This window comes from Camellia sinensis, chromosome 1 (assembly GCF_055761805.1).
Source record: "Camellia sinensis isolate YWXY chromosome 1, ASM5576180v1, whole genome shotgun sequence".
Classification (NCBI taxonomy): Eukaryota; Viridiplantae; Streptophyta; class Magnoliopsida; order Ericales; family Theaceae; genus Camellia; species Camellia sinensis.
Window position 1 is genome coordinate 16,018,197 of NC_138961.1, and position 23,564 is coordinate 16,041,760.

General features: G+C 35.3%; 2 pseudogenes; both read right to left on the reverse strand.

Moving 5' to 3' along the window:
- Nucleotides 1-1,963: 1,963 nt before the first annotated feature.
- Nucleotides 1,964-6,249, reverse strand: LOC114295806 (alkaline/neutral invertase E, chloroplastic-like; annotated as a pseudogene).
- Nucleotides 6,250-7,148: 899 nt separating this feature from the next.
- LOC145788946 (neutral/alkaline invertase 3, chloroplastic-like) lies at nucleotides 7,149-22,538 on the reverse strand (annotated as a pseudogene).
- Between the last annotated feature and the right edge of the window lie 1,026 nt (nucleotides 22,539-23,564).

Genomic DNA, 23,564 nt, shown 5'->3' on the forward strand with positions numbered 1-23,564 from the left:
ACAAAAATGACACATGGAAGCTTACCAGTTTACCGGAGGGGCACAAACCCATTGGAGTGAAATGGGTATACAAGACAAAGAGGAATGCACGAGGCGAAGTGCAACGCTACAAGGCAAGGTTAGCAGCAAAAGGCTACAAGCAGAGAGCTGGAATTGATTATGGAGAGGGGTTTTCTCTAGTTGCCCGATTGGAGACTATCAGGCTAATGATTTCTTTGGCTGCCCAGCACAAGTGGCAGATTTATCAACTTGATGTGAAATCTACATTTCTTAATGGTTTCCTTGAAGAAGAAATCTATATTGAACAACCTTCAGGGTATGTTCAGAATGGGCATGAAGACAAAGTGTACAAATTGAAGAAAGCACTTTATGGATTGAAGCAAGCTCCTCGTGCATGGAATACTAGAATTGATCAATATTTTCATGACAATGGTTTTGAAAAATGTCCATATGAGCACGCACTATATTTGAAGAAGGAAGCTGATGGAAGCATGTTGCTTGCTTGTCTTTATGTTGATAATTTGATTTTCACCAAAAACAATCCAGCCATGTTCAAAGACTTTAAAAGAAGCATGGTCCAAGAATTTGAAATGACAAATATTGGATTGATGGCTCATATTCTCGGCATTGAAGTGGTACAAAGAAAAGATGGAATTTTTACTTTCCAAAGTGGCTATGCCAAGAAAATTTTCAAGAGATATGGAATGGAAAATTGCAATCCAGTGAACACTCCTGTAGACAGTGGAGTAAAGCTCAAAAAAGGTACAAAGGTGGGTGATGTGGATCCAACTTATTTCAAGAGCTTAGTTGGAAGTCTTCGCTATCTTACTTGCACCAGGCCAGACATACTCTATGGAGTAGGGCTGATTAGTAGATATATGGAAACACCGAATCAGTCACACCTTTATGCAGCAAAGAGGATTCTTCGCTACATCAAACGTACAGTGGATGATGGTTTATTCTGTAAACCAACTGATAATTTCAGTCTTGTTGGCTACTCAGATAGCAACTAGGGATGTGATTTAGATGTGATCAAGATTAAGGGGGGGATGTTGTGAAGTAATCTTGCTTCACCTATAGATTGTTTTTCCACCGGCCTAAGAACCGGCCTAAGAGTAGATTGCAGGTTGCAAATCAAGATTGTCAAAAGTAGCGGCTACAAATCACGTTTTTCGACTCAGCCGTAGTTGCATTCAATGCGTTCAGATTGTTAGTTTTATCTATATATAGCTATGTGTTTTGAGAATTCAGAGAGTGGGAAAAGTGTGAGAGTTAGAGGGTTTTTTCCTCTCCTCAGTGTATCTTAAATATTTGAGTGAAATAATCTGTTTTTCTGATTAAACATTCTCTCTCTCTCTCTCTCTCGTTTTTGTTTTTTATTTTGGGAACCACCATAAGTGGTTTGCACCCCACTCCCACCAACATGGAGGAGTTCAACTGTGATTTTTTTCCACGTCAAATCGTTGTGCCGATTTGTTATTGATTGTTTGATTAGGATTACTATTCATTGTTTAAAATTGAATTTCTCGAGAATTTTTCAAGATTTTTCAGGATTGTCGGTCTCTTTCAGATCATCTTGATGATTCAAACCATTTATTTTGTAGAGTCCGCCGAACAGAAGAAATGGGTTCAATCATCCTTTATAGTGATGCGTCTGCCATGAAAGCTTTCAATAAGAAATAGTTTCATAATCCCTATAATGTGATATTTACAATGCAAAACAAGAGAACATAATAATAATACATGGATAGGATATTGAATCGAAGCTTACCCATCCAAAGAAAAAGATAAAAAAATAAAATAAAATAAAAATGAAAATGAAAACTATACAACAATTAATAGCCAAGAAACAATGACCAACGGAAGATAGTCTAAAACCTTCGCCCGGGTGTATATTATAAACCCATCTTTACTATCAATTGACTTTTGCCAAATAATTTTGTGGTAGACTCACAAAATCTGCTCACACTATACAGGTTTGATTTGGCCACTTTGGACTGCGTTTTCTTCACGGGTTGGCACTGATCATGCAAAAGAAGACATTGACAAGCTCAGAATCTTGGCTGCACTAGGGTCATCAAGGAGTTGTTTGGCAACCAGATATCCTACAATTGACCAGGTCTGGAACAACTGCGATTGTTTCCCAATGAACCTTGCTCTTTTGGTGTTGTAATATTCCGGCCACTTGTCTCTGGATATGCGCTTCTCTGCAACCTCCACTGTTTTTGCAGCAATTTCTGGTCTATTCTTCTTAATGCATGCAACAGTGAGCTGCAAAAGACCAGTTAAATTATTACAACATACTGTTTCTAATTTTTACATAGGAACTACTATATACTATGTTAAAAAATCAAATTAGACAAGCATAACTCCATTTAACCATAATTTCCGTTATCATCAGAAAGATAAAGTATTGCCAAGACTAAACTATTTCTAGAATTATACCCAGAATATGCAAGTGTAACAATGATGCAGATCCACATATATGAAAATAGTGTATAACCAGCTGGTCATCCAGGACGGTGCTAATTAAACATCATTAGAAAGGAAAAAGGCAAACATCATAAAGTATAAACTCATGTTCTGACCAATAAAGAGTACATGTTGAGGGTTCAGAAGTATCTTAAAGCAACAGAGACCTCAGATTCTGAGGATGTGAGGATGTGAGGACTGTGGGGATGTGACAAGGGTTATATTAAGGGTTGTAAGGATGTGATGTAAATTTATATAACATAGTTCCTTCTCAAACTCTAAAGTGGCCCTAATAGATAGCAAATTCAACATTGTCTGGTGTTTCTTCAAAGATGCATGATCAAAAAACAAATTTGAAGTACTAAAAAATAACAAAACATTTTCTGTGTTACATTGAAAGAGTAGGTCTTCCATTGAAGTTAAGCACTTGGAAACCACGAAAATAGGCAAAATAAAATGTTTCCTACATCAAAATCGTAATAATCAATAAAAAGTGCAAACTTCGCACGTATACAATGAAGTAATCACTACAACAAAAAGCTGATTTCGCGACTAAAACTAGATTTTTCATCGCTGAAAGTAGTAGAATTGGCGACTAGAATGGAATTAGTCGCCAAAATTGATCATTTTTGCCGACTAAAAGAGTTTAGTCGCCAAATATAAGGGTTTTAGCGACTAAAAGTCAGTTTAGTCGCCGAATATAGGGGTTTTCGCAACTAAAGGTTTTTTAGTAGCCAAAAGTGACAATTTTTGGCGACTAAAATAATTTAGTAGCCAAAAGAATAGGTTTTGGCGACTAAAAAACAGTTTGGTCGCCGATTCTACGTGTTTTGGCGACCAAAAACAGTTTGGTCTCTGAAAGTGAAGCTTTTTGGCAACTAAAAAAAATTAGTAGCTAAAAACAGTCAATTGGCGACTAAAATTCGGTTTAGTAGCCAAAATGGGACGTTTTTGGCGACTAAAAACAGGTTTCGTCGCCAAAAATGGTTTTTTTTAGGCGGGAATGAATTTTTTTAGCGACTAAAAACTAATTAGTAGCCAAAACTATACGATTGGCGACTAAAAAATAGATTTAGTCGCCAAAAGTGATCTAATTTTTTTTTAGTAAATAATTTATTTTTTACATAAATTATATTGAATAAAAATAATTATTTATATATATATAGTTTTGTATAAATACCGGTCAAAGTAATATATAAATAATATATGTTGCAATTATATTCATGTGATGTTGTAGTGGCATAGTGGGAAGAGTGTGTTGGTAAAGGTATGGAATGTGGGATGGGTCAGTGGTTCAAATCTTGGGAACAGTAGAGGGTAAATTTTTTTTTCTGAAATATGCTTTTGGCGACTAAAAACAGTGGTCGCCAAAAGATTGACTATTGGCGACGAAAAACTTAGTCAGCAAATGTATAAATAAAAAAAAAGAATTCACTATTGGCGACTAAAAGATTAGTCGCTAAATGTATAATTTTCAAAAATGTAATTGACTATTGGCGACAAATTCTTTGGTCGCTGAAGACTAAAACTTTGCCGACTAAAATTTTTTTAGTTGCCAATACATCCGCCGACCAACTATTCACGACAAAACCGGCGACTAAAATATTTAGTCAGGGAAAGTGAAAAGTGGACTTTTGGCAACTAAAAAAGGACTTTTGGCGACTAAAAATTTAGTCGTCAAAGGTGTTTTTTCTTGTAGTGAATCATGTGCAAGCATGGACATACAGAGACTTGGTGATAATACGAATCCCACAAAAAATAAAATTAAACCTAATAAAAGACTTATTTCCATGCTATGTGATGTTTCATCAAATTAGTGGGACAGTAATAGAAATGCACCAACCGGATTGCTAGGTGGGGTGGAGCTCACTAGCATTAAAAGCGGTTGTACTAAAAGAGGTGGCGGGCTAGGTTTCAAACAAGTGAAACTGCATTAAAAGCGGTAGTAGTACTAACATCACTAGCATCTTAAAGATGCTAGAAGCAGCACATACTCATTTCAGATACCATGTACAATGTGACAAATAACTCACGAAGAAAGTCCACTCTACCAGCAGATCAGGTTTTATAAACCAGCTGTAGTTGGAATTAGGAATGAGTCCAGAGAGAAGCAAATTATAACCCTACAAAAAATTAGAAATGAAGTGGAGTCGATATGACACAGTAATAGGCCCCTCAACTCAACCCACCATGGTTCTGTTAAGCATCAATTGAATCAAGAAACTTAAAGAAGCAATAAAACATGAGCGTTTAGCAGCACAACCAAAAATCAAAGGCATACCTGCCAGAATAAAGTAGGCTCTGCACCTGCATTATGGTAGGATCAAGGACTGCACCAAAAACCACAAGGATGGTGAGATACAAATTTGTTTGTTTTTATTTTTCTATTTTTTTTTTTTAAAAAGGATGAAGAACTATGACTTCTTCAAGGTAGAAATATTACGTGTTCTTTGGATCACTGCCTGTAATAATTTGCCACTCCTGACCTTGAAGAGCAAGATAACGTGACCGTTTGGTGTAACTGCTAAAACAAATTATAGATTATAACTTAATATTATAGATTAGAACTTTAATCAAAAGTTGTTAATTTGTTTGGTATACCTGTTAGATTATAGATTTAAATTGTGAAGTGATGTTTGTTAAATAAGCTGTGAAGTAACTTTTTGCTGTGTAAATGTCTTTTTTATCCTTATTCATTGTAAATTGAATTGATCTTGACTTTTTGCTATTCTTTTTCTTCAGTTTATTTTATTTTATTTTTTGTTCTTCTCTCCTTACATATTAATTATTTAAAGATGAACCAACAAATTTAGTATAAAAAAATAAAATAAAATGGGTAAATTACACTATTCTGTTGATAATATAAAAATTGTTAATTTTTTTAATTTATTAATTCATTACAAAAATGTACAATATTTTTTTCCAACAATATTTTTTTTAATTTATTAATTCATTACAAAAATATACAATATATAAAATATACAATATACAAAAGAAAGAGATGGAACTTGCAGAGCGCCGTTCCAAAGAAGGAGATGGAACTTGCAGAGGGCTGATTCGATGCAAACCACATCACATGAGGTGACTCTCTCTCTCTCTCTCTCTCTCTCTCTCTCTCTCTCTCTCTCTCTCTCTCGGTTCTGCAAAGAACTTCACCGGGTCTGGCCCTGATTGGGGGTCTATCCCAATTTTACCAGTTGCCACTATCGGAAATGAGTCGAGAGGGACACGCCACCGCACTTCGTTGCCACCGCCGAAAACGAGTAAATACGTCAAACCACCATGGATATTTAAGTAATTTACATTCCCCCTCTGCATAATCCACTTGCGGAAGTTGCTCCCACCCCCTTCTGATTTTTGAACAAATTTGCTATCAAAAAAAGAAGTAGAAGCTGAAGTTGATTTTCTTAAGTTCAACCAAACACTCTGTAGTAGCTTTTTAGAAGCCAAAAGCTATAATCTGTTCAAATTAAGCCAGACCAAACACCTCCAACATATCTTGAATGGCATGTCTGCTACCAAATCTGCCCATTTGGCTTCAATGAGATCCAACATTGCGTGTGACTGATCTGCTGTTGCGAGACTACTCACCACAAACCACAAGTTTCCAAGAGAAAAGAAACAGAAATCCACGTGAGCGGGTTGTAAGTTTCCAATTAAATAACCTCCTTTATTAGGCATCCATTCCACAAGCCAAGGAGAAATCTGATCTGGTTAGATATTGAACTTGTTCACAGCATCATATGAGTACTCCTGTCTTGTAGCATTAAATCTCATTGAGTTTTCTCATATCAATCCAATAATACTCTCTGACATGGAACGATAATGCCACAAGACGATTGTTCAGTGCTCGGATTAGGTCAGCTGATCCATCCTTCGGAGCAAGCATTTCACGTGCACAAAGTAATGCTGAATAAAATAGTGCCTGCAAAACAGGAAACACCCTACCAAACCAAAATAATATTGTTTTATCTTACTAAGCATAAAGATGATAAAAATAGAAGAAAATCCACCCTGGTACAGTTTACATATATCCAACATATAAGAGAAACATTTCAACATGTAAATAAATAAATATCAACAACATTTTGCTGGTGACATCTAAAGAACAATCAGTGCCACATAGATGTCAAGATTTGTATCAAATTTTAGATTTAAATTTTTTATCATATTCAAATGTTAACTAGAGAGTCATCTGACCGCCACTGTATCTTCTCTAAAATCATCAACCTTCAGCATAGTCAACCACAACTAAAAAGAACCACCTCTCTAGGACAATCATTTCTGACATTAGCATAGGCAATATGTCTTGTTAAAAAGCAACTGAAAACACATCCAAGTAACAATAATATGAATGATTTATTCACCAGAATTTCCAGAGGGTGACCATGAATCCCCATGCAGCGATCTACCATACAAGAACCATCTATCACTAATAAAGTTGGGAACATATCAAAACCATTGGCAAGACATAGTCTCATAATCATTTTAATTCCAGTTTGGACATCAATTCTCTCATGAACTGAGAGATCTCCAGAGCATTTTCCATATGCACGCAACAGTATAATCCACCACAATCCTGGAATTAATATCATAAAATGAAAAAAAAAAATTGCATAAAATTCTAATACCAGGATATGTATATTTTGCTTAATACGGTTTTTGAAATGATATGTTTATTTACTAGAATCAATAGGTTCAACACGACCAATTGCTGCCTATCCGAAATCAGGATCCAATACCTTCTCCGTTGCTAAGTCATCACCATCCAGGGGAACTGCGCGCACCTTGAAACTAGCAGGCATCAATCCTTGACCAGGACTATGACAGTCCGTAGTTTTCTCATAGCTCTACAAAATAAGGACTACACAAGTCATGCACAGTTGTACACTAAAATTATCAATATATATTTGAATCACGTAATTAACTATTTCAGTTGTATGCATTACAAGTAAGCACATGTGGATCCAAATACACAACTAAGGATTACATATATGCAGTGTCTTTGTGACTAGTTCAATGCTCAGCTTCCATATGACATGAAATCCAGATTGGCATAGGCACCAATGTTCTATTATTCAACTATACATCTTATATACAAATGCATGACAGGATTGTGTAACTATGTTACATGGAAAGCATATTGCTTTAGTGAGTGGGGATGTGGTACGCTACTTTTTCTATTTAATAAGTAGCAGAACACAGTATGCCCTTCTTTTCTTCTTTGGTAAGTATGAGAACATGGTGTGCTACATACCCTAAAATGAAGTACAATGCAGACTTGTACAAGTCTCATAGTTCCAATTGGTGAGGGTTTTTTTTATCATACTAGTTTTCTTTTTCTTTTCTTTTTTTGGGCCAAGTTTCATTAGAATTGTTGCCCTTTTTTAAAGAAATGCAAGAGTGATTTTCTTTTAACATGTCATCAATAATGAAATAATATTATGAAAATGACCCGTTTATCCTGTTCAAAACTTTCTTATACTAGAATTAGTTTCCAAAAACATGAGCATTCAGAAAGTGTATCTTATGTGATTTAAGTCATCGATGCTCTATGACCCTTTGTTTCACTCTTTTTGTTTTTATTGTTTTATTTTTATTTTTAAATTTAGAGAAAACACATCTTACGATAGCAAATCATTTTGACCCAAAAGTAATCTATACAGATGCACGCATTCACCATCAGGCATGCCCAGGGAGAGTTAAAAACAGAGGCCTCTAGTTCAAGACTCCTCACCTCAGCCAACAGATCTATCCAGACAGGTCCATCTGTCAGATTTCAATTTAACGAACAGTTTGAAGGCAAACTGGTATTTGACCACTGCCAAGGACAAATAATGCAGTACATTCGATTTGCAAGCTTATTTCTTCAAAGGTTAAGTTCAGATCATGTATTTAAATCATGAACAGAGTCAACATACTAGTAATAGAATAGAAGAAGAAGACTAGTAAACCACACGTCTTCATTTCGAATAACTAACTACACTATTAACAAAAAGTCATAGCAACAAACAGCACTATTGATACTTCGGGAAAATCCAAAACAGAATTACGAGTGAAAGAGTTCTAACCATAACAAAACACGATATGCAAATAATTCGTCTGTCAGATCAAGTGCATAATAGAACCATTTACCTGCAGTTGCAATGTATGAAGGATGAAGTTGCGAACAATATCATACTCTCCTTTCAATAAGTAAGCTATACCAGAAGGTATAAAGTCACGGATAAAGGCCTGGTTGGGTCCTTCTTAGCTGTTGTTCCAATAGGACTAGCACAATAATAAACCATAGACTCCCGGAGCAATTTCCATGCCTCATCCTCAATAGAGTCGACACAAACCTAGTGCAATGTATCTCTGACTGGTTCAACTGCAGGTGCATTGCCATTAGATGTAAAGACTTCTGTTTCCTGTTTTGATTCTTGAACCTTCTCAAAGTCTAGAATGTCAGGTCCATTCACAATACCATTAAATTAATTGTACCTAATTTCTTTGCATTATCCACATACCATGTTTGATTTCCATTATCTGCAGTTACTCCACTCACACTTTCAGCCTGCTGACAATTGCAACTAATAAGTGCTGGTTGATCTATTAAATTGTTTCCAAATGGAACTTGCTTATGGCTGGAAACCAATGATTACCGAAGCTACTTTGTAGCTTGCTTGAAATTTAGATCAAATTAAGTTGATTAAAAAAATAAACAATTAACCCATAATTGTTTTGGTTTTTTTGAAAACATCCAACATAGTTATCAACGATTGAAGATATAGGGCCTGGTAATAGAAAAATCAGAACACGTAAACACCGTACACGTGTAAAACCTTCCTTTGAAAAGAAACATATTTGATCGGAACTTCCATTTCTGGCAATTAATTGTGGGGACCTACTTGAATGGAAAGGTTTTTAGACGCTGATTTTGCTATTATAATAGGTGATAGCTGGTCTCCAGTCCACTGTGGAGCTCACCACAAGTCTTGTTTTAATGATCTGAACTGTTCAATATGTAAAATTCGTCGAGTATTTTACCTTGTAAAAAATTACGTTGATCGGATATCGACAATTACTTGATCAGAACAGATTGTTGTCAATAATTTATTTTGAAAATTATATTTACTGTTGACAGAAATCTGTTCCGACCAAGTATCTATCGATATCTGATCAATGTGATTTTTTATAGAGATAAAGTACTTGACGAGTACTTTATCTATTCAATGGTTTGGATTATTGAAACAAAACTCATGGTGGGCCTTCATGAACCCAACAATACGCTCTAGTTCAATCATGAATTGGAGAGAAGCCTAACCCATTTTAATAGGCGAATTATACTTGAATTTTTGTAATTTGTCTTTTTCATCAATTAAGTTTTTATAATTTTAGTTATATTAAGGGGTAAAATAAAGTTGTTCGTTCACTTAATTGAGGGGTGGTTCTCCTTATAATTTTTTAATGGATGTAATCAATTGAATTAAATTGATAATATATAAAAAATTAAAAGAAAAAATTGACACAATTTTGAAACTTTATGAATCAAATTAATACATGACAGTTCTTGATTTTCCTTTCTCTTTCATTTTCTTATCTTCCCAAATATCTCCTCTAATCCTCAATCCAAACATAACATACATGAGTGGAAACAACGCCAACCCAATCACAATGGTTGGTTCCAATTTTTTGAATTTAATGTTTTAAAAATTGAGATTTTTGTTTTTCATATATTTTTTTATTTTTTATGATTTTTTTAATATTTTAAGCATTTTTTTTAGATACACTTAACATAAATATAATTAAAAAGTATAATATTTTTGAAAAAAATCTTTAAAAAATTCACCAAATACCGAAAATACGAGAAAAAAATATGAAAATTCAATATATTTTAGTATTCTTATGTACTTATTTTTTTTTGCATTTTGTTTTACAAATATTTTGCTTTTTAAGTACACTTAGGTTAGGTGCATCTAAAAAGTAAAATATTTGCTTAAAATATTAAAAAAAAATCACTATAAAAAAAAACACGAAAAAAAGCTCAATTTTTAGAAAATTAAATTCAGAAAATTGGAACCAAACAAAGAAACTTGGGAGAAATTTCAAGTAAAGCTCCTTTACAAATCTAAATAATATATCATATTTATTAATTTTTAAATCGTAAAATTTATTATTTATTATTATTATTTTTATTTTTTACATATTTACTATTACAATTAAGAAGAGTTTGTCACCTTTAATAATTTTTTACGTATTTAGCTCTTCCCAACACCCAAAAATAATATTACATTTGATTGTGAACTATCCACCCAAAAAAATGGGTTATTTTTCTGTTTGTGAATTAAAGTTACAGTACTATATATCCATTGTTACATTATTTTGATAAAAAGTTCTATATAATTCTATAAGGATATTAGCTTATTCCTTTTATTAGTAATAACACAAGTTATATTACAAGTGCTCGAGAGAATTCTAGAGAAGAAAGGAGAGTAGGAATCACTAACACATAAACAGTTGTTGAGCTGAAGATTATATATATATGGACTCTCCCAATTTGTTTTGATGTTTGACCTAGTAGAGCATATAAGCATTTTGCTTAACAAAAATGGTACAATAGGTGGATTTGAACATGTCTACAAGGAGAGGAAATTGCAGGAACGCGAACAAAATCGCAGGTATACCAGGCAACACAAGCATAGGGAAGATAATCCATGCCTTGTAACTATACCCAAACACAAGATAAAGTGTGGCACCAAAGGCTATCATGGTGGATAATATGGAGAGAAATAGGCTTATGAGACCAAAAATCAATCTCCTAGGAATGATAACCCGAAAATCATTTTCTCCGTAGCGAGAAGTGAGGATGGACAAGAATAGCAGCACAGAAGTCATGGATGAGAAAAGAGCGAATGCGTCAGATATGCCGAAGATTAAGAAGGATGCTCGTTTGTAAAAAACTGGATAGCCATCGCCATTGTTTCCACCTGGTACTGTAATGGCAGCCGCAAACACCACAGTGGCAATGAGAGCCGCTACAATTATGGATGCATTGGCTGTGTGTCTTTCAACCACTGCTCTCCATCTTTTATCAAACCTTTGTGTGTTTCAGTAAATATCTGTGCTGGTGTCTTTCCCTCTTTGTTCTTTTTTTTCTTTGTGTTGAGTCAATGCACGATTTTCCACTTCCTGTATAAATTTAAACCAAGCCATTTCCAAATGAGAAACTATGTTACGGAGTTCGTTTTTTAATCATGGATTGGAGTCCAGATTTAAAAAGAAAAGAACAATGTAAGTAGGGGTATTAAACAAACTAAGCCACTTGAGCTCAACTTGTATTTGACTCTTTAAAAACTCATTTGATATCGACTCGTTATATAAACAAGCCAAGTTTGAACATAATTTTAAACCGGTTAAATTTTCAAGTTAAGTTTGAACAACTTATTACTAGGCTCAATAAGCATATATGTACTATAAAAACTCAAGTTACTTGAGGTCAACTCGTGTTTGGCTCATTAAAAGTTCATTCGAAATCGGCTCATTATGTAAACAAGTCAAGTTTGAACACAATTTTAAGCTCATTAAGTTAACAAACTAAGCTTAAACAACCTTGTATTTAGCTTGTTTTCAGCCCTAAATGTGAGGGAAATGGAGAAAATATTTCATTTATATTTTATTCAGATATTTTCCAATTTTATAAATACTTCTGTTTATATCAAATAAATAAATATTTGATCGTATGGAGTCAGGAAAGATTATCTTAAACCATAGCAATTCGTGCTACATTTGTAGAGCTGCACCGGCTCTGCGATATAGTTGCTCCTGAGGAGCCAAAAATCCAGCCAAATGCAGAGCATTGTTCTGGGAGTCATCACATTGTCCCAAAAATACAGTTCTGGACTTTCCAATTTGATGAATGAGGTTGAACACTTGTTCATGGCGCCACATGATTGCTTGATGGAATATGGATTGGTTTTTCCCGTTTTGAAGAGAAATTGCATCAGGGTATGATATTAAAATCTCTTGAACAATTTCATAAATCCCAACAGATGTTGCTTGGACTAACGATAGTGAAAATATCTGTTTTGCTTTTGAGTAATTTGCATTTGCAATTTGATCGCAAAGCAATTTGACAAGCTCAACAGCTTGTTTATGTCCCAATTTTTTTTCCCGGATGTCCTTGATACATGGCACTGTAATTAAAAATGACTCTTATATGGATGTAATTATAATAATGATACTGTTAGTCTAGCATGAACATAAGATAATATTCACACACTCCTTACAAAAAATTTCAGTGATTTTCCAAGGCATTGTCACAACCCAAACCTGGGTATGACCGGCCGTGGCCCAGGGACTAAGCCCAAGGCACACGTAAGCCTAAACATGAACTCAAAAATCACAAAGAATAAATGTGACGATAGCCCATAAATAAATAAATCAAAAATCAATCCGCTGACATGTCACAAGTATAAATGGTAAAACCCACCTTTCCGAATCTCTCTCGATGCATGTCATCTTCCTGTACCTTTAATTTCATGCTGTTAATGAAATTTTTCTTTGTCGATCAAAAAAGTATAAATGGTAAAACCCACCATAAACAACTTTCAAAAATATATACTAAATGGCACACAAACTGCCCACAAAATAAAATAATTCTAAATCAAACCCAACCACAATGTATGTACAAAACCTGACATAACAAGCTAAAATAAAATAAATGAATGTCCTAGAGGTCCATGCAATCGAGTTTTCGCTATGCCAAGAGTCCACTCTAAGTCCTTCTAACATCTGGAAATGATAAACAACTAAGTCAGCTGATAGCTCAGTGAGTAGCAACATGGATAGTATATACAGTTTTGAAAACAGGAATCAATTCCAAAATAAGATATATGTCACAGAAACTAGATTGGCATACAGTTTGGTAAAGAGAATCTGTTTCAAAAAGAAAGTTCCACAGTTCAACAGTTAAAATACTCATGTCTCTCGAGGACATGATAAATGACATTTTTCACTTAAAACAGATTACAACATGAACACCAACAATTTTCTGGCTACCAAGAAATAACAAGTAATATGCCACACAGTTCTTAAGGCTATGAGCTCGTTGGATCCAATACCGAACTAAGAGTCATCCCCAGGGTGGCAACCCGGGCCTTTTCTCTAAGATGATCCGATTGAAGGTCACCTAGCTTAACCTAGGTCTTTTCCTTACAATTGTTGAGCACTACGGTCATCACGGCCCAACCCGGATCTGTTCTCTAGTGGCCAGAGTCACCACACACAGTGGAATAATTTCCCTGGACTAAATACACAGATGGTCCCAATAATCAATACGCATCAGTTTCGCAAAACATGGTAGTTCATCATTATAAACATGAGACTAAAATAAATAGTTTACAGTATGCCAAGTTCACACATGTTTCAGAAATAATTTGATTCCATTGATAATATAATAATTTATCAAAACAGTTTAGTCATGAAAAAACAATTTAATTTTTCAACAGTTTAGGGTAGGGGAACATTCATAAAAATATGTGGCATGAAGCTACTCATCTGAAAACGAAATAATATAATCCTCGAATAAAGTATGAAAGTCCAACTAGTGCCCTGAACAAAGTGTTAAAACTACACGTCACTACTAATTCAAACATACTAAAATGAATAATAAACTAAGTAACCCCAAACTAAAGCGCACTAACACGGCTCAACCCAACTCACCGTTACTCTTAAATATTACCTAAGTTTATGTTCTTCAAGGTCTAAAATCACCCAAGACATGGGTTCAAATCAAAACTTAATTAAAAATAACTTTAAGATAAAACAGAATTTTAAACGAGTTTTCCCAATTTATTCGCTAACTTTGAAAATTGAAAACCCACTCCACGTTGTTCAAAAAAATCTAAAACCCTCCAGATATCAACTAATATATCCTAAGTTTCAAATCCAAATGGTTTCACTTGATTTGCTTATCAAAATAATTATCTACAATTAATTATATCTAAACAGGTTGTTTTCTGCAGCACTTTAAAGAAATCGATGGTTCTCTTAGTATACATGAACAATCAATGCAAGGCCAAAAATGTAAAAAACTAGACTCGTAGCCGGTTCTAATGATGCTTATTTAATAATTTTTGAATTTATACCCAAAGAGAAAAACACTCCCGAACTTACTGTTTAAAACCAATTTTCTGGACAGATTTGAATGCATCAATTTATATGGATTTTGACTCCCAAAAATTATGAGAAAATTCAGATATGCAATTCAATATGTAATTAATCTACTGTAAAAATTTCAGTTCAAAATTCATTCGTTTGATATAGTTTCTTGATTTTTAAAGTTTGTGATTTTGTGCAGAATTCTTATCCAATGACTTTAGCTCCTTAATTCGATTTAAAATTTTGCATGATAATAATATACACAAAACACTAACCCAATCAGCCAAACCGTTCCTTTTCTTCCAACAACTCACAACACCCACAAGCACCATAACTATGTAAACACAAACTATAATAGAATAAGAATAAATTGATTGTTACCTTAGAGTTGTTCAACTACAAAGTTGCTGAAATCTCTCTCTCTCTCTCTCTCTCTCTCTCTCTTGGCTGCTGCTACATGTTGAAAGTGTTGTGCAAAACAATTATAATAAGGGTTAGGGTTTTTGTTAGGAAAACTAGGGTTGCTCTCTATATATATCTAAACTTAAAAGTGTAACAATCCAGATTTTTAATTATTTTGTAGAATTTATACTAATATTATTTAATCTCAGTTCGGAAAATAAATAATTTATTATATATTATTATGTGTAATTTTGTAAAATTATATAATTATTTAAGAGTTTAGGGGTCAAAATATAAATAATAATAATAATATTAGGTGTGATAATAAAATAAATAATTAGTTTTCTGTTAGTATGTGATAATGTGTAATTTAATTAAAAATTAATTAATTAATATAATTATATTAAAATATTGGGTCAAAGGGAAATTATCTTAAATATTTATTTAGGATAAGATTGAATCTATATATAGTTATGACGAATCTGGAGGGAGAGAGATGCTCGGCCACGTGTTGGCCAAGGAGTGGCGTCACCTCCCTATAAATAGGGAGAGTGATCAATCTGGAAGAAGAAAAAAAAAAGAAAGAAGGAAAGAAAAGAAAGAAGAAAAGAAAGAGAGAAAGGAAAGGAAAGAGAGAGAAAATAGTGGAAGTTAAAAGGGTCTTTGGAAGTGGAAAGGAATGGTAAGGCATTAAAGTTAAGGTGAGTTATATTATACCTTGAGTCACCAAAATATATTTTACCTATGTTTTGACTTATCAAAATTTGTTTTACACAAGTTATGTTTTCAATAAAAGTTATGTTTTATAAAAGTTTCAGTTACGTTGTTTTATTTCTGAACCCTATTTGTTTAAAAGGAAACCATGGATATATTTGTTTATCTTTTAAAGAATATTTGATTATGACCTTATAAATAATTATGTTTTGTAAGTACCACCACGACAGTCTCATGCCTTGAGGGACTTAAATAACCATTGGCTTAGTGAGTCCCATGCCTTGGGGGACTTAAATAACCATTGGCTTAGTGATTGACCACTTTGTGGTCCAGTGTTTGTCGTGGATCCATTGACCAGTGTAGTGCTTGGCACTTAGTGATGTACCGTGGTTATGGTTGTATAGTGATTTCCGTATTACATGTTATATGTCAAATGATTTCCGTATTACATGTAAAATATCTGAAGTATAGTGATTTCAAATGATTTCCGTATTATACGTCAAATGATTTCTGTATTATATGTTATGCATTTAATATCCAGCTCTTTTTGGCCCAACTAATTATCCATGATGAATTTTATGCCTTATACTCTTAGTATAATATTTTTCACTCTGCCATGAGCTTATAGTTTTTTACCACTTTCAGGTGACATGTCGGGATCAGCGTGTGGGGTAGACACAAAGCACTTTTATTGATGTATTTTTTTTATGTAAATATCGGCCTTTTTGGTCAATACATTTTGTAATAAAAATAGAAGCTCCAATGATTATTTTAGTACCCTTATTTAAATATTTCTTCCGCTTGCGTTTATTAATTTGTTTAAAGATTTGGCCGGAGGTAACCACGGTTACTGGCCATCACGATGCTTAACCCTTGGGTACGGGGAGCGGGTTGTGACAAAAAGATTCTAAATTATTATCCTATGTTTCATTTTATTATATTTCCTCTCATTATTAATTTAAATAAAATACAACTATTATTAAATCAAAGTATACATACTAACTTGCCCCCTATTTTTTTTTAAATAATAAATCTTACCTTTAAATTAGAGATTTCCACCATAAATTTATTTTAGATTTAAAATTAATTAAAAGGCCTTCCAAATATTTAATTTGCACTTTAGGATTCACCACCAAAATATTTGAGATTGTAATATTATTATTATTTAATTATTTACTTAATTTGTATATTCGGGTTCTCACATTCTCCCCCCCCCCTAAAAGAAAAGTTTCGTCCTCGAAACTAACTTTAGTAAATCATGAGAATAGATGTGGGTACTTCTCACTCATCTCGTCCTCGCGCTCCCAATTCGCCTCTTCAACTAGATGCTTATGCCACAGTATCTTAACCAATTTAATGGCCTTTGTACGCAACATTTTCTCTTTCGAATCCAAAATCTGAACAGGCATCTCCTTATATGTAAAATCCTCTCTAATCTAAAGCGGCTCATAATCTAACACATGCGATGGACTGTGCACATATTTCCTCAGCATAGACACGTGAAACACATTATGCACTCCTGCCAACCTAGGGGGTAAAGCAACATGGTATGCAACCTCACCAACCTTCTCTAATACCTCAAATGGGCCAATGTATCTTGGACTCAATTTCCCTTTCTTTCTAAACTTGATGACTCCTTTCGATGGTGATACTTTCAAAAATACCATATCCCCCACATGAAACTCTAAGTCTCTCATACGTTGATCAGCATAACCTTTTTGTCTACTCTAAGTAGTCAATAATCTCTCTCTGATGGTGATAATTTTCTGTGTAACATCCTCTACCAAATTAGGTCACAACATTTGCCTCTCACCAACCTCATACCAACACAAAGGAGACCTACACTTCCTCTCATACAAAGCCTCATAAGGAGCTACTCCCAAACTAGAATGATAATTATTATTATATGCAAACTCCATGAGTGGCAAATAATCATCCCAATTACCTCTCCATTCCAAAACACAAGCCCTCAACATATCCTCAAGGGTTTGAATAGTCCTCTCTGATTGCCCATCTGTCTGAGGGTGATAAGTTGAACTAAAATTTAACCGAGTACCCATAGCTGACTGTAACGCACCCCAAAACTAGACACAAAACAAGGGTCCCAATCTGACACTATTGACACAGGTGCACCATGCAATCTAACAATCTCCTTCACACACAACTGTGCAAATCGAGCTAGAGAATAGTTCATTCAAACTGCAATAAAATGTGCTGACTTGGTTAATCTATCCACAACTACCCAAACTACATCGTGATTACTACTAGTACGAGGTAATCTACACATGAAAACCATGGTAACATGATCACACTTCTACTGTGGTATAGGTAAGGGTTGTAGTTTCCCCGCAGGTTTATGATGTTCTACTTTAACCTGTTGACACACCAAACATTGAGCCACAAATTCTGCAATATCTACCTTCATACCATTCCACCAAAAATGTTCATGAAGATCCCGATACATCTTAGTGCTTCCAGGATGAATACTGTAACTAGAACTATGTGCCTCCGTCATAATCTCCTTCCTCAAATCACCACCAACAGGAACACAAATTCGGCTACAAAATCTAAGCAACCCATCATCACTAACCACAAAGTCTACATGCTTACCCTCTACTATCTCTCCTTTAATACGCTCACACTGGGGTCAATCTCCTGAGCTAAACGAATCCGTTCTCTCAAGGTCGGCTGAACTGTCAATTGACTACAATAAGCCCTATCACCAGGCCTAAAAACCTCAAGCCTCAAACGTCTCATGTCTTCCACCAAACAACTCTCAATAGACAAAGCAGCTACATCTCCAACTGCTACTTTCCTACTCAAGGCATCTACCACCACATTTGTCTTTCCCGGACGATACAAAATATTCACATCGTAATCTTTTAACAACTCAAGCCATCTCTTTTATTTTTTTTTTGCCTCAAATTTAGTTCCTTCTGTGTGAAAATATACTTCAAACTCTTATGATCAATGTAAATCTCACATGACTCTCCATAAATAATGTCGCCAAATCTTAAGAGCGAAAATCACTGCTACTAACTCCAAGTCGTGCGTAGGATAATTTCTCTCATGTACTTTCAACTATCGTGACTCATAAGCAATCGCCTTCCCATGTTGCATGAGCACACATCCTAAACCCTATCATGAAGCATCACTATAAATCACAAAACCACCTCCATCTGTAGGTAAGGCAAGGATTGGAGCTGATGTCAATCTCTGTTTAAACTCTTGGAAACTACGCTCACAATCATCATTCTACTCAAACTTTACCTCTTTCCTAGTGAGATTTATTGTCATGACCCGAACCCGCCCCTATGGGTTAAGGACATAACCGGCCAGTAATCCTGAGATTACCTACGGCCTCAAACCAAAACAGACGTAACTCGTCAGAGTATAGGGGCCAACGGAAGCAAAAATTTTAAACTTTGTCCATAGAGCCGTGCTTATATGCACATCAAAACAAACCATACATATGCACGTTAATAACTCACAACAAAAACATAGTACCAAAAAGTTCTACACAACAGGATCATTCGAGTCTAAGTCAACCCATCTCAACTATATACAGATATACACAAAGTCCTCGCCCATATGACAAAATATAATACATAACAAAATGGTAAAGACGGGTCTCGTACGTGAGACACAAGGGCTGACTCTCCAAAACCTTTGTTGTTCCTGACAGACTTCACTGGGACTGGGTTTGGACTTCTCTTGGCTCACCTACAAACACATGAATGAGCGTGAGTGATAGCCCAGTGAATAATAACAAATACAGAAGTTATACAAACGATATGTAGAACAATATGCTCCAAACGGCCATGGGCCCAATTCATATTTCTATTTAACATATATATGCATAATTTAGGTCAAGTGACTGTGGTTCCAAACATACTGGTCTTTGGCCCATTTATCTTTCCATAACAAACTGGCCCTTGGGCCATTCAGACTTTCGTTCATGTCAAAACGGCCTCTGGCCCATTCATTCATATCAAAACAGCCTCTGGCCCATTCATTCTATTATTCAGATCGAGCTGTTATTCGTGTCAAACTATTACTTATATCAAACTATCATTCGTGTCAAACTATTATTTATGTCAAACTATCACTCGTGTCAAACTGGCCTTTGGCCCACTCAAGTGACAAACTGGCCTTTGGACCATTCAGACTTTCTTTCATGACAGAACGGCCTCTGGCCCATTCATTCATGTCAAAACGGCCTTTGGCCCATTTTTTTGTGTCAAAACGGCCTTCGGCCCACTCATTCATGTCAAAACAACCTTCGGTCCATTCATTTATGTCAAAACGACCTGCGGTCCATTCATTTATGTCAAGACGACTTGCGGTCCATTCATTTATGTCAACACGACCTTCGGTCTATTCATTTATGCCAAAACGACCTTTGGTCCATTCATTTATGCCAAAACGACCTTCGGTCCATTCATTTATGCCAAAACAACCTTCGGTCCATTCATTTATGCCAAAACGTTGTCCACCAATTGAATCGACGGACTTATAAAACTTACATAGAAGTGAGCAATTGGACAACAGTATATTTCAGATATCTTGATAAGATACTACTCACAGTGATCGGTTGGTTGGTTCGCCCTAGAGCTCGACCCTACACATTTCACTATTACAAAAGGGTCATTAACAATTCAATCCGTTCCTTATTTCACATGTTCCTCTTTAGGCCTTGTTCTTATCCCTTTCACTCATTTACAATGCTTAACACATGCCTAAGAGTGCTTGCAAGTGAAAGAGAATGGAAAACGAAACACTGAATGCAAAAACAAAATTTCAGAAAACAGGATCCCCGCTCGAGCGTGAACTCCACCGCTCGAGCGGACCCTTAAGGCCTGCAAAAGTACTGGTTGCATGAAAAATACGCTCGAGCATGAAATAGGGCGCTCAAGCGGAAGGCCTGTCTACATAGCTCCCCCGCTCGAGCGTGAACTCACCCGCTCGAGCGGACACCAAGTCTGCAAAAAGTACTGGGAGCACGTTTTTCCCGCTCGAGCGGCCATTACCCCGCTCGAGCGGACATCAAAATTCTAGGTTTCCCAAATTGTGTTCTTGAGCTCAAATTCGACCTTCAAGCTAACATTTCTTGCATGCAATGGCTCAAATCTCAAATATAATTATACTAACATGGTATAAACCCCAAATTACAACCCAATGAAGCTCAATTTCACAAATAAATCACATGCATGCCCCAATCTCCCATCAAACTCATTCTAACATAACAAATTCATGCATTCAAGCTCATATTCTCATGAATTGTACATGCATGTGCTATATAACCCTTACTCTCAACTTAGATGATGAAAAGGTAATCAAAACATGAGCTTCAACTACAAATTTACAAGGATCATACCCTTTGAGCTCAAACATGCAATATTCAAAGCAATTACACACATGCATGCACATATGGGTCTTCATTACAACAAATTCAACTCAATTTCCTTATGATCAAACTAATCCATGTTCTTGACCCTCTTTCAAACTTGAATTCACAAGATGATAACTAAAATACATGAATTACTCACCAAGGAGCTTAATCTTCCAAACTCTAGTCAATTCTTGGACTTAATCTTCAAGATTTCCAAGCCTTGAGCCAAAACTACACAATTCTCTCCATCTCTCTCTCTAAGGCCGACCCTCTCCTTTCTCTCTTGAGTTAGCATCAGCCAAAATGATATAAGGGAGAGGAATTGATTATAATAAGGCCCTTTTTTAATCCCACTCAACACATTATTTCATTATAAAATATTTGGGCACTTAATTCATCAATTTAATCGATTTAATCTGATCCGAATCAATTTTCAATTAAATTTCACCGTAGGCTCTAAAAATTACACCAATCACAATGGCGCAATCAATTTTGGGTTCTGTGGCCGATAAGGCCTTCAATTTAATTTCCAAAGCAGATAATCAAATAGATATTCCTACGCTGAATAGATAGAAACTCAAAACCACATATATCTATACAAATGGCACTCAAAATCACATCAAAACACATAATCACATTCGTATTAAGGACCAATTAGCATACTACAGAACAGGGGTATCACATTTATAAATGGCAAAACAATACGGGAGAATCCTTCCACAAACTGTCTATAATATCCAGCAAACCCTAGAAAGCTACGTACCTCTGTCACAGAAGTAGGTCGCGGCCAATCAATAATTGCTACCACCTTCATGCTATCCACAAATACCCCATCTTTACTTACCACATGACCCAAAAAGGATACAATGCTCAACCAAAATTCACACTTCTTAAATTTTGCATACAGTCTCTTCTCTCTAAGGATCTAAAGTACTACCCTCAAATGCTGTTCATGCTCCTCCTTACTCCTCGAATAAATTAGGATGTCATCAATAAACACTACTACAAATTTATCTAGCTACGGTTTAAATACTCTATTTATCAAATCCATGAATACAACTGGTGCATTTGTGAGACCAAAAGGCATCACCAAGAACTCATAATGCTTATAATGGGTTCTAAAAGCAGTCTTGGGAACATCCTCATCCCTCACCTTCAACTAGTGATAGCCTGACCTCAAGTCAATCTTAGAGAATACCTGAGCTCCCTGCAATTGGTCAAATAGGTCATCAATACGTGGCAAAGAATACCTATTCTTCAATATGACTTTGTTAAATTCCCTATTGTTAATACACAACCTCATAGACCTATCATTCTTCTTCACAAACAACACAGGTGCTCTCCAAGGTGAAACACTGGGCCCAATAAAACCTTTGACTAACAACTCTTGTAACTTCCTCAACTCCAACGGTGCCATTCTATAGGGCGCTTTAGAAGTAAGTGCTGTGTCAGGGACCAAGTTAGTGAAAAATTCTACCTCACGATCTAGAGGAAGTCCAGGTAGATCCTTTGGAAAACATCAACACAATCATTCACTACAGCCAACTCCTCTAACTTCTATTCTGGCAGTTCAATACTCACCACACAAGCTAAATAATCATGACACCCTTTTCTCAACATTCGGTTAGCCTGAAGGGACGAAATAAAACAAATAGAAGACCCTTTCCCATCTCCCTAAAAGAAAAAAAACTCATGTTGCCCCGGCATAGAAAAAACTACCCTATTTCTAAAACAATCAACAGAGGTATGATGCTTGGTCAACCAATCCATCCCAAAAATCACATTAAAATCCTTCATCTCTAAAGGAATCAAATCCGCTAAAAAAATTCTACCATCCATCTCTATCTCACAAGATCTACAATCATCCACTAGAAAAATTCTACCATCCATCTCTATCTCACAAGATCTACAATCATTCCCTAACATACTGTTTCTCCCAATACTACTGTTCCACCTAATAGAGTAGACAAGGAAATACAAACATCAAAGGCTCACAAGGAATAGACAATCCATGTAGATATCTAGGTGCCAACTCTTAACCTTCAAACTGAAATCAAGAAAGATTCAACACAAGTTTAAACAAAACTAACTTAACCAAACACTACTAAAGGCTATAGGGACTCGGACCTCGTCTAAATGATGAAGTGCAAGATATGTAACTCAATAAACCTATTGCTCTGATACCATAATTGCCACACCCCAAAACCGGGTATGACCGGCCGTGGCCCACAGGGACTAAGCCCAAGCCACACGTAAGCCTAAACATGAACTCAAAAATCACAAAGAATAAATGTGACGATAGCCAATAAATAAATAAATCAAAAATCAATCCACTGACATGTCACAAGTATAAATGGTAAAACCCGCCATAAACAACTTCCAAAAATATATACTAAATGGCACACAAACTGTCCACAAAATAAAATAATTCTAAATCAAACCC